The sequence below is a fragment of the Prionailurus bengalensis genome, chromosome B1, assembly GCF_016509475.1.
Source record: "Prionailurus bengalensis isolate Pbe53 chromosome B1, Fcat_Pben_1.1_paternal_pri, whole genome shotgun sequence".
Lineage (NCBI taxonomy): Eukaryota > Metazoa > Chordata > Mammalia > Carnivora > Felidae > Prionailurus > Prionailurus bengalensis.
In genome coordinates this window covers 161,596,431-161,608,393 of record NC_057344.1, presented here as the reverse complement: position 1 = coordinate 161,608,393, position 11,963 = coordinate 161,596,431, and the positions used below count along the sequence as shown (strand labels likewise).

Here is an 11,963-nt window from a genome sequence, read left to right as displayed (position 1 = left end):
AAATTTATTTTTTTTTGAGAGAGAGAGAGAGTGCATGCGTGTATGCACAAGTGGGGGAGGGGCAGAGAGAGAGGGAGACAGAGAATCTGAAGCAGACTCCAGGCTCTGAGCTGTCAACACAGACTCCAACGTCAGGCTGGAACCCACAAACAGCAAGATCATGACCTGAGCTGAAGTCAGACACTTAACTGACTGAACCCCTGAGGGACTCCATGTTAAGCAAAACTTAAAATAAAACCAACATACCTTATGATCAAAACTGGGGATCAGTGGGGAGTGGGCATTCAGAATAATCAGTGTTTTGTTTTGTTTTTGTTTTAAAGAGACAGCATGGTTGCATGGAATGGACTGCAGACCTGTCAATGGCGTTACTTTTCAGAGCAGATAAAGAAGAAAGGGCTCTGGAGACTTGAAGCACCTTACTTTGGCCTCCCTAAAACTATGACATTCAGATCACTGGGACTATACATGCATTTTGGGTATTTGCTCAAACAGTGTTACTGTGTGTGGAGAGCAGACCAAAGTTTTGGAGATAAAATTTGCATTGAGAACCAATTTCACAGAATCCTGAGCTGGACCAAATACCAATTACTAGAATATTTCTGTGTCTGTAATTAGGAACCCCATGAAAAGTAGCAGATTGTCACAACCATTTCCACAATTAATAAAGTGGCACGTCTGCAGAGTTTCTATTAAAATATGTTTATTACTTCTCTCTGAATTTTAAATGCTTGGATTTTAAGTGTTAAATGTAAAAATCTGCATGAGGCTAAATTTTATATAAGTTGAGTCAATTCCTCATAGCAGAAAAAGTATTTGTGGTCATTATACAAATTTGCAGAGTAAAAAACAATTCAGATAAATGGACTTTCTGAAGGGTACTTTTTAGCATCAAAACAGTTTCACAAGTATGATAGAAAGTTATATCTAGGAACAACTGGATTGGTATTTAAATATATGTAAATAGGAGTGTCCTGCTAAGCCACTATAGCACCAGAGGGCAGCTTTGAGTTTCATAGGCTCCTGTAACTCATTCTGTCAGTATATTTGGCCTTGGGCCTGAACCACCTGTTCTGAGGATGCACAGCTTCTGAGCTCTTTACCTGGTCTTCTGTTGATGACCACACTTTGTCTTTCAGACTTTCAGACTTCCTGTTACAACCTTGGCATTGATGCCTGGGGCTCCCCTAAGTGGACTCCTGCCTTGAAAGGACCCAGACTTTATGATGATACAACACCTCAGGTGGAAATTTTACAGACCCTCAAGCTGTACTAGCAGAGGCCAGCGCTTTCTGTCAGGACAGACAGACCATCTTCCAAGTCCAATTTATAAATCACCACCTTTCTGCACATGCCCAGGTGGCAAAGATGCTCTGCACAGTGCAGCTGGGCAACTCCTTTCCTAAACCATCAAGCCCAGTGATTTAAAGGAGGCCTCAACAACAGGGCAGATATTCAGGGGGTCAACCCCACAGCAGGAATGGGGATCTCACTGGGCTATGGAAGTGAAGGATGTACCCAGAGGGCAGGCTGTTAGGGATAACTGCCATTCTAGAAGGCAGGCAGGCCACAAAGAGGTACAGTAAGCCACAGGGGGTGGTAGTTCCAGCAGCACAGAGCTTGAGGCAATGAGGAACTGGAAATAGCAACATGGTGGAGATCGAGGCAGTGGTTACATCAGGAAAATTTGGAAAGATTACCAAGCTGCAGTAAGGGAGTGAAGCAGTGCCCTTGTTATTGGCACTGAGCAAATTTTGAGTTGGAACACAGGAATAACCTAAGGAAGGGAAAGGAAATGGCATTGAAATTGATAGCCTACTGAACTAGGTGCTTTAAGATTGAGATCTCACTTACTCCCACATCAACCAAAGTAGGAGTCATAATTTCCATTATACAGAAGAAAAAAATGAGGTTCAAAGACGCTAACTAGTTTTGTCGTAATCATGTGGTGACATGGAGGGGGCGGTAGTCAGGATCTGAACTCTGGACAACCTGACTCCAAAGATATTGTTGCTATATTCACACTGTCATTTGTCATAATTATTATTATTTAATGTGAAACATTTGAGAACACAGCCCCCTATGCAGATCTCCTGTCATTTATTTTTTCCTCTTTAAATAATATTGTGCCATAAATTAGAGACTTCAAAAAAACAAATAGTCTAAATTCACCTCCAGTGGCTATGAGAAGAGGAGGAGAGTCAGACCTGTCTGGGAATTTGTGTTTGGAGGTAGCCAAGAGGAAAAGAGACCTCAGCTTCTGGGGCGTCCCCAGAGGACAGAGGTAGACCAAAAGCAAAGACCAAAACTTGAATCATGGAGCCAATGTGTTTGGTGATTCCAGGTGGAGTTCAGGAAATTGGACTCCTCAATGAACTTTTCTCAGCATCCCATAGTATCTACAGACACACAACAGAGACAGATGGCTCTAACAGGGGCCAGCTTCAACCCTAAGAAACTGGGAGGAGAATATGTAAACATATATATTTTGGGGTACAAATATCCATTGCAATTCTCTTGATTTTTTAAATTTATACTTTATAAAGTATAAGGACACTTTTAAGAAAAATGAAAATAACATAACTTAAATGAATCTCCAATTTTTCTCCTAAATTTCATCTTTATAATAAGAATATTTTATGTATTTATATAATAGAAATATTTTCAAGAAGGAACAATCACACATATATCATTTCAGTTTTGATAAAGGTCAACACTGGAAGGTCTAGGCAACATAAATTTTTAATTTAAGGCTGAAGTTTATTTGGTATTTCAGAGCACCACCTGGTGGATGAATTAACAATAGCAGCCCAAAACAAAAGTCCGTCAAAATGGCTCTGAAACAAAGGGTAATGGAACCTATGATGCTTATTCCTTCTCTTTTCTTTTCTTTCTACTTTGGCTCTCATTCTTTTTTTTTTTTCCTCTTCTTCTTTTCATTTCCTATCCAATCTCGCCTGCCTCTGTTTACACTTTAAGCTTGTCCATGCCACCTCTCTGTATTGCTGAGTCCTCAAAGTGGCTAAGAAGCTTGCTTACTTATTCCTGATTTAATAAAATCTAAGAAGTTTCTAAAATTCCAGTAGAAAGGCAAATATATTTGAAGTTTCAAAATTGGACTTTCTTCCAGAGACTGTATCTTTCTACTCAGGGCTCTGTGTTTCTCCAAAGGAGGGGTTTTTGTTTGATCTACACAGAAACAATCATTTTAGTGAAACCCCTCTTTCATAATTTATGTTTACATAATGACAAAAGTTGACTCATTTAGAGTATGTTAGCCTGTTATTCTGATCCAGCAGCCAATGGCTTCTGAGAAAGAGAAGACTGGTGTAGAGCAACCTTCTTAAAGGTCTCTGATCACAAATGACCCACAATATGAATGAGTGGAACAAGACAGGTCAGAATATCAAGGAGTCATAAACTGGGGACCTGGAAACCTCATGACTTGTCCATAAGGATATACATTATTCTAATGCAACCAGTTCTTCCAGTTTTTAAAAATAAGCCAATGGGGTGCCTGGGTGGATCAGTCGGTTAAGCGTCCAACTCTGGATTTCAGCTCAGATCATGATGTCAGTTTCTGGGATCAAGCCCCACATTGTGCTCTGTGCTCACAGCATGGAGCCTCCTTGGGATTCTGTCTCTCCCTCTCTCTCTGCCCCTTCCCTGGTCATGTGCACATACTCTCTCTCTCTCTCAAAATAAATAAAATGAAGCCTTAAAAAAAAGTTGTGGGAATTTGCAAATAATGCTTTAATAAACATGGAGGTACATATACCTTTCCAAATTAGTGTTTTCATTTTCTTTGATGAATCGATAAAGAAGATGTGATACACACACACAGAGGACTATTACTCAGCCATAAAGAAAGAATGAATCTTGCCATTGGCAACAACATGGATAGAGCTAGAGGGTATAATGCTAAGTGAAATAAGTCAGTCAGAGAAAGAGAATACCATATTATTTCACTCATACGTGTAACTTAAGGAATAATTAAATGAACAAAAGAAAAAGAGACAAACAAAAAAGAGACCCTTAAATACAGAGAACAAACTGATGGCTGCCAGAGGGGAAGTGGGCAGGGGGCAGTGGGGAGATGGGTGAAACAGATGAAGGAGATTAAGAATACACTTATTGCAATGAGCACTGAGTAACTTAAGGAATTGTTGAAGCATTGTAGTGTACACCCAAAACTAACACAATACTGTAGATTGATTATACCTGAATGTTAAAATAAATTTTATTTGTTAAATTTTTATTGATTTATTTTAAAAGAGAGAGAGAGCATGCATGCAAGAATGGGGGAGGGGCAGAGAGAAGGAGAGAGAGACTCCCACGCAGGCTCCACACTGTCAGCACAGAGCCCATCTCGGGGCTTGATCCCACAAACCGTGAGATCATGACTTGAGCAGAAATCAAGAGTCAGACACTTAACTGACTGAGCCACCCAGATGTCCCTAAAGATATATTAAAAAAAAAAAAAAAAAAGGTTTGGGAATTTGGACTTCATTCACTTGATGACAGAATATGAATAAGTAAGCAGTCTGCTTACTTACTGAAATCTACCCCAGACCCTGAACAAATCACTTTTACGATGCCTAAGCACTGCTGCCACCTCTCAATGAGCAAGCCCATGCCATGTGCCCCTGTTACTTCACACAGTCAGATTACAGGTTCGTGGAGAGTTAGCATGTCCCGGAAATGGCCTTTCATCCCTATGACTGTCCATGGGCCTTGAAATAACCTGAGGTTCAGACTTGGGCTCCAACTAGAAACAGTGTAGTAGAGCTGGGAAGAACAGCTGTGAGGCTTATGGGCTTGAAGTTTGCACTGCACTTGCAAACAAATTCATGCGTAAATTTAAAAATGTATGTAAGTTAAAAATACCTTAAGTCCAATTTTGGCCATCTTACCTTACAACAAAGCTTTGTCATCTACACACCTACTGGGGCAACCAGAGGCACTTTACTGACTGCTAATTGATTTAGAAAAGATGCTGACACCATTTACACATTCTAAAGAGAAAAATATGACCTTCCTTCCTCAGAGTTCTCTGGGAAACAGTGCAGGGTTTTGTTGTTGCTTTGTTTTGTTTTGACATGGAAAAACTCAGAGGATGTAACAGTGATATTTTAATAACAAACTTCATGGCCAAAAAGACTTGGAGAATGTCTATCTGCTCAGGCTTTCATGACAGACTACCATAGATGGGGCGGCTTAAACAAAAGAAATTTATTTCATCACTGTGTCAGAAGTTAGAAGTCCAAGATCGAGGTGCCAGCTGATTCAGGGTCCGGTGAGGATTCTCATCCTGGCTTGCGGACAGCCACCATCTCACCATGCCCTTACGTGGTCTTTCCTCATTGCATGCATGTGGAGAGACAGGGGGCGCAAGCAAGCCCTCTGCTGTCATTTCTTGGAAGACATTATTCCTATTGGATCAGGGCCTCCCCCTTATGACCTGATTTAACTTTACTTCCTGCAAAGCCCCATCTTCAAATACAGGTGCACTGGGGGTTAGGACCAACATATAAATTTGGTGGGAGATACACAAGCATTCAGCCCGTGACAAAGAAGCTGTACTGTATGTCTGTATCATTTGCATTGTATCTTGAAACTAAAATAAGTAAAACGTCTCCTTTTTAAAAATGATAAGTTCTAATGTTGGATTTTAAAAAACTGTTTATTTTGAGAGAGAGAGAGATTGAGGGGAGCAGAAGGAGAGAGAGAGAGAGAGAGAGAGAGAGAACGCGCGCACAGAGCATGACGCTGGGCTCGAACCCACAAACTCTGAGATCAGGACCTGAGCCAAAATTGAGTCAGACGGTTAACTGACTGAGCCCCCCAGGCACCCGAGATTTTTTATTTTAGCCAAATTACTTTAAACCCCTTCCCCTGACCTACAGTCCTTTTAAACTCTAATAAGCACACTCAGTGTTCAATTTTTACATTTACTAGCTTCTCATAACATCTCAACTTAGTCTCTGAAACAATTATCCCTTTATTGTTAAATAATTCCCAAGTTTTAGCTTTCCACAGAACTCCAGGGCATTACTTACAATGTAAACAATAGGTATGGCTTTAGAAATCTGAGAAGTCCTCAATTTATAATTTCTACTTGGAGACTGGGCTCAGTAACATTCCAGACCTCTCAATTTTATCTTTGTTCTTTGGGAAATGGGCTCCCTGACGAAACAAATCTGGTTTTGAGGAATAACTTGTAATATTTTCAGTTAGTTGTATTTTTTAAAATGGATTACCTTTCTTTACTTTTTTGAAACAATGCTGAGAAATGCCCTCAGGTGCTGGACGTTAGTCAGTGGTCCTGTTCCTCCCGCTTCCAAGCCTTGCAGCCTTGTCTGTCTTACCCGCTGGCTGCAGCTGATTCACAGGCTGCTTATTCAAGGTTATACTGGCCTCATCAGATTTTTTTTTTCCTCACCAGAATTCAGAGGAGAGACAGAGAAAGCCTAAGGCAATTAAGATATGGATGTTGGATTTAAACAGACTTGTCATTCCAAGGCACCACTGAGGGCGACTCGGACGAATTATATTCAAGACAGCAAAAGAAGCCAGCCCTCAGAAAGTAAGCAGAATGGAGCAGGTGTTCAGAGCAAAGCAAAGACAAGAGGCTCCTGCAACCTAGGAAGACTTTTCCATTATTCCCAGTTCTTATCCTCCTGAGTCTCCACTGTAGTTTAGGCAGACTTAGTGTGGAATCAGTTCTTTACTGATTTAACAATACAGTGCATTAATAGAAAACCTGAGGCTAGCAGATCAAGAGACAACTGCTGCGGGGAAGATAGTTTGTTACTCACAGTTCCCAAGAGGAGGGGGCCACATGAGGAAGCACTGGGGTTGGTCGTGAAGTCAGAAAGAAGGAGGAACTGTGGACAAGAGCCTCTATTGTGGGCTTCCATGGGAAGGAATTGGTGAGGCAGGTAAATGAGCACAGGATTATTTGAATAATTTCATCAGGCTGTGGGGCACAGGAGCTGTCCCTCGTTGTCTGGTATTTGGCCCTGAGCTCTTGAGGGCAAGTGTGAATGGCGCAGAGTGTAAAAGCCTGATAAAGGGGATGGTTGGAGTGTGGACTCTGCATTGGTTGGTCTGTATTGGGAAAACATGCCCCTAGAGGGAGGACTCCTCCTAAGGAGGCTGGAGAGGGAATGAGGGATGCAGGAGGCCCAGACAAGGTGACTGAGGCTTATTATTGGGTTGCCCAGGACAAGGCATGTTCAGCACATGCATGTAGACCAGACAGATGTTAAAGCATCAAATTTACAGAAACTAGAAACATGGTTAATACACTTACATCCAAACATGCTCTTAAATAGGTTCAGGAACTAGTCCCAAGTTGCAGGGCTAATTAGAGGCAACACCAGGATGAAATAAGGCAAGTTCCCTGCATACATGCCACACTGCTTCTGTCACGCCTTCATTAAACTTGCAGCTGGACCGGGGTCTCCAGTCTCTTTGCAAGATAATATGAGGTGTGGGACCCAGACTCCACAGTAGCAAAAGCAGAACCCCACACAAAGAAGTTCCTGGAAGGGGAAAGAACTATCACTTTGGGGAGCAAACTTCCAAGCTAAAACAGCACTGTTCCCTTTAAGCAAGAACACAGAATTCACACTCACCCAGAACATTAATGGCTCACTTTTCACTTCTGTAATTTGGAATTGATATTACATATCATGGTATGGATAGTCTTTTGCAAAGAGACATAGTGGTTTTCCTGTTTCTAAGATACTATTAAGACTGTGATGAGTATGCCATTGTAGAATCAATAGCCCTTACCTCAAGATTGATAGGTGAAGCCACTGCTAAAAATGCCCTTTCACCTTGATTTTCCCCACACTGAGTTCTGAATCTGGTGCACTTGGACACATTATGTCCCTTGCTCTCTACTCTCATGCTCCCATTCTCTGTGCTACACATCTTGAGCCTTTACATAGTGCCTTTTTGGAACACTGATTGGACAATACATTTTTTGTGGCTGGTCTCCCCTTTTAGATGACAAACTTCCTACTGGCAAACTATCCCAAATTTCCTTTTCTTCTCTTCTTCTGAGCCTTTATCCCCCATATAAATGTCTGGGCTATAAGAAGAAGGCATGGGCATAAATGAGCTATCAGAATATTACTATAACAAAACGGAAAACAAATGAAATTTAAAAATCAATCGAGCCGCTTTTAAGCTATATGGCTCTCCATTGGTTGGTGATTACTATCCTTGATTTTAAAAACGTTTCTACCTTTTGTCTTACAGCCTAGCTTAATTCAGGCACTTAATCGTAGGTAATGTAACATATGACTCGTCTTATATCAGTTGTGGTAAATACATGAATCATATGTCAATTAAAAGCATGATGATTTTTTGCCTCATTGGATGCATTTGCATCATGAAATCTTAAAATGAACAGTATGCTAAAGAGCACATATGCACATGTGCACGCACACAAAAATACGTTACTGGTTTTTTTTAATTTATTTAAATGTCTACTTATTTTGAGAGAGTGTGTGAGTAGGGGAGGGGAAGAGAGGAAGAGAGAGAATCCCAAGCAGGCTCCATGCTGCCAGCAAAAAGCCCAACATGGGGCTCGAACTCACGAACCATGAGATCATGACCTGAGCCAAAATCAAGAGTCAGATGCTTAACAAACTGAGCCACCCAGATGCTCTGCTACTAGTTTTTTTTTTTTTTTTTAAATTTTTTTTTTTCAACGTTTATTTATTTCTGGGACAGAGAGAGACAGAGCATGAATGGGGGAGGCGCAGAGAGAGAGGGAGACACAGAATCGGAAACAGGCTCCAGGCTCTGAGCCATCAGCCCAGAGCCCGACGCGGGGCTCGAACTCACGGACCGCGAGATCGTGACCTGGCTGAAGTCGGACGCTTAACCGACTGCGCCACCCAGGGGCCCCTCTGCTACTAGTTTTTGATAGATGACTGCACTGCCTGATTTGGTGGTATTCTAGGAATAGACAGAGCAGTAGAGAGAATAAGAAATCCAGAAATTGATGCAAACTCACAGAGTTTATGTACCTATTTTAGTATTTTGACCTATGCTGTTCAATCATTCAATCATTCATTCATTCAACAAATATTTCTTGAATATGTGGTATCAGGCACTGTTTTAAGTATTGATTAAAACAAAAAGATGCAACAAAAAGGGATAAGACAGAATTGTCTTATGTCTTATGTCTTAATCTATGACATAGAGGACTGCACTAATATGTCCACTTATATATGAAGAACTAAGGGTAAAAGGGATACATGTTCTTGCCCAAATACATATAAGTAGTAAGAGATAATATTAGGATTTAGATCCACGTCTGTATGTCTTTAAGGCCCATGTATTTTTCAACTGCTGCTAATTTCCATCCCAGTAAGCATTTATAGGAGACTGCCCTAAATTTCAAATAAAAAATATCAAACGAATCTGTTAATGACTTTCCTTTAAACTGTAAGAACTGTCTACAGAAAATGTGTACCTTAGAGAACTGCATGTTTCCTTTTTTGTTTTTTTTTTTTTTAACATTTATTTATTTTGAGACAGAGAGAGACAGAGCATGAATGGGGGAGGGGCAGAGAGAGAGGGAGACACAGAATCGGAAACAGGCTCCAGGCTCTGAGCCATCAGCCCAGAGCCCGACGCGGGGCTGGAACTCACGGACCGCGAGATCGTGACCTGGGCTGAAGTCGGACGCTTAACCAACTGAGCCACCCAGGCGCCCCTGTTTTTTTTTTTTATGTTGATTTTTGAGAGAGAGAAAGAGTGTGAGCAGGGGAGGGGCAGAGAGAGGGAGACACAGAATCCAAAACAGACTCCGGGCTCTGAGCTGTCAGCACAGAACTCAATGCAGGGCTCAAATCCACAAACTGTGAGATCATGACCTCAGCCGAATTCGGATGCTTAACCGACTGAGACACCCAGGTGCCCCAAGAACTGCATGTTTCTTGATATTGTTTTTGTACTCTGCGCAAGAATACAGTAAAAAGCCTAAAAACAAAATTTAAAAGAATAAGTCTTTCCACACACACACACATATATATACTATACATACACACACAGGGAAGACTATACATACACAGTTATGAAGCAACCTTGTAAAGTCATTTGTTCTGCTTTTCCCCGGTCAAGTCACAGGACTTTAATTTTTTTTTTTTAATATCATATACTTCTCCTGGAATAAACATTTATTTAAAAATAGTTCATTATTTTTTTCATGAAATAAATTTCACGGCAGTAATAATTTCTTAAAGTTTATTTATTTATTTTGAGAGAGAGAGGGAGAGCACACGTGCATGCATACGTGCTCCAGGGAGGGGCAGAGAGAGAGAGGGAGAGAGAGAATCCCAAGCAGTCTCTGCGGTTACAGTGCACAGCTCAATGCAGGACTCAATCCCAAGACCGTGGGATCATGACCTGAGCTGAATTCAAGAGTCAGGTAACCAATAAGAGACTCTTAAATACAGAGAACAAACTGAGAGTTGATGGGGGTGGGGGGTTGGGAGTTTGGGGAGGTGGGGAAAATGGGTGATGGGCATTGAGGAGGGCATTTGTTGGGATGAGCACTTGGTGTTGTATGTAAGTGATGAATCACTAGAATCTACTCCCAAAGCCAACACTACACTGAATGTTAACTAACTTGAGAAAAAAAAAAAAAGTTGGGTGTTCAACCAACTGAGCCACCCAGGCACCCCAATGGCAATAATATTTTTAAAGTATTATTTCATTTTCACTTAAAAATAAATTATAGTTCAGGTTGTTTTAATTAAAAAAAAAACTTTAAAAAAGACCATTTCTTAATTTTTAAATTATACAATTTTTGTCATATAAACGTGGTGACATTACTAAGTTCCCTTCAAATAGGCTATTCTATTTCATAGATGATATTTTTCAACAAACTGCACCATGCTACATAAAAAGGCAGTGGAGTACAAATGTATAAAATGATTTTTTAAGGCAATAATCAGTTTTATCATATCTCCTAACACTGGAATAAAGCCAAATTTGTGCACTGAAGGTAAAGAAATATACTGTACATACAGTATTTTTGGGATGTGTATATGCCAGTTAAAAACTGAATTCCAGCTAAAGACCAAAGCACAAGATATGAATAAAATAAAAAAAATATATAACAATGAGTAAAAAGGAATCTTTCTCTTCTGTTCAAACTGAAATCAAGGATTTTTTTCCTCAGCTTTTTTTTCTCAGTGTTTCAATCTTGGTTATTAATAGTAGCATTTGCATTTCGCAACTGAATGCTAATTTCCAGAAACACCCTGAGACTTCCAGGGTTTAGCTGTGTACCTGTCAGGCAAGCCCAGGATATTCTGCAGTATCAAGTAACCTGAAAACTCTCAGTTTTTTATTGTGTGATTTTTTTAATATGGAACGTTTCACGAATTTGTGTGTCATCTTTCGCAGGAGCCACACTAATCTTCTCTGTATCATTCCAATTTCAGTATATGTGTGGCCGAAGTGGGCACTCTCAGCAGTTTACAACAATGTTTATTTCTCGCTCACGTGCATATCCATCCTGGGTCAGCAATGATCTTTGCCCGCTCTTGGAATCACTGGCAACCTAAGCGGACAGAGGCTGCATCCCAACAGAGTCAGAGGAGGGGAGAAGAGCATGGAGAACTACGTGCTGATTCTTAAGGCCTCTGCCCAGAAAGGACATACATCACTTCTGCTTACAGGTAATTGACCAAAGCAAATCACATGACCAAGCCTGTATCAACAGGGTAGAGATGAACAATTCTTCCACCTTGACTGTTTATAAATAATACAGTCATCCACAAGCTCTAAAAATACCATGTGCATCATTTCATTTGGTCCTGATGACACCCCCTTGTGATACAAAGTGCAGGAAAGGTGGGAGGTGTGCTGCAAAACATTTCAGCAGAACCAACCCACCAATGTTCGCTGCTTCTGCAATTTCTCGTCTTCAA

The 11,963-nt window shown here is 40.7% G+C and overlaps 1 non-coding gene across 1 annotated transcript; it reads right to left on the bottom strand.

The window, feature by feature from the left end:
* Positions 1 to 11,392: 11,392 nt before the first annotated feature.
* Positions 11,393 to 11,500, bottom strand: LOC122479224. The gene has a single exon (XR_006296290.1). It is a non-coding gene; the product is annotated as a U6 spliceosomal RNA (small nuclear RNA).
* Positions 11,501 to 11,963: the final 463 nt, after the last annotated feature.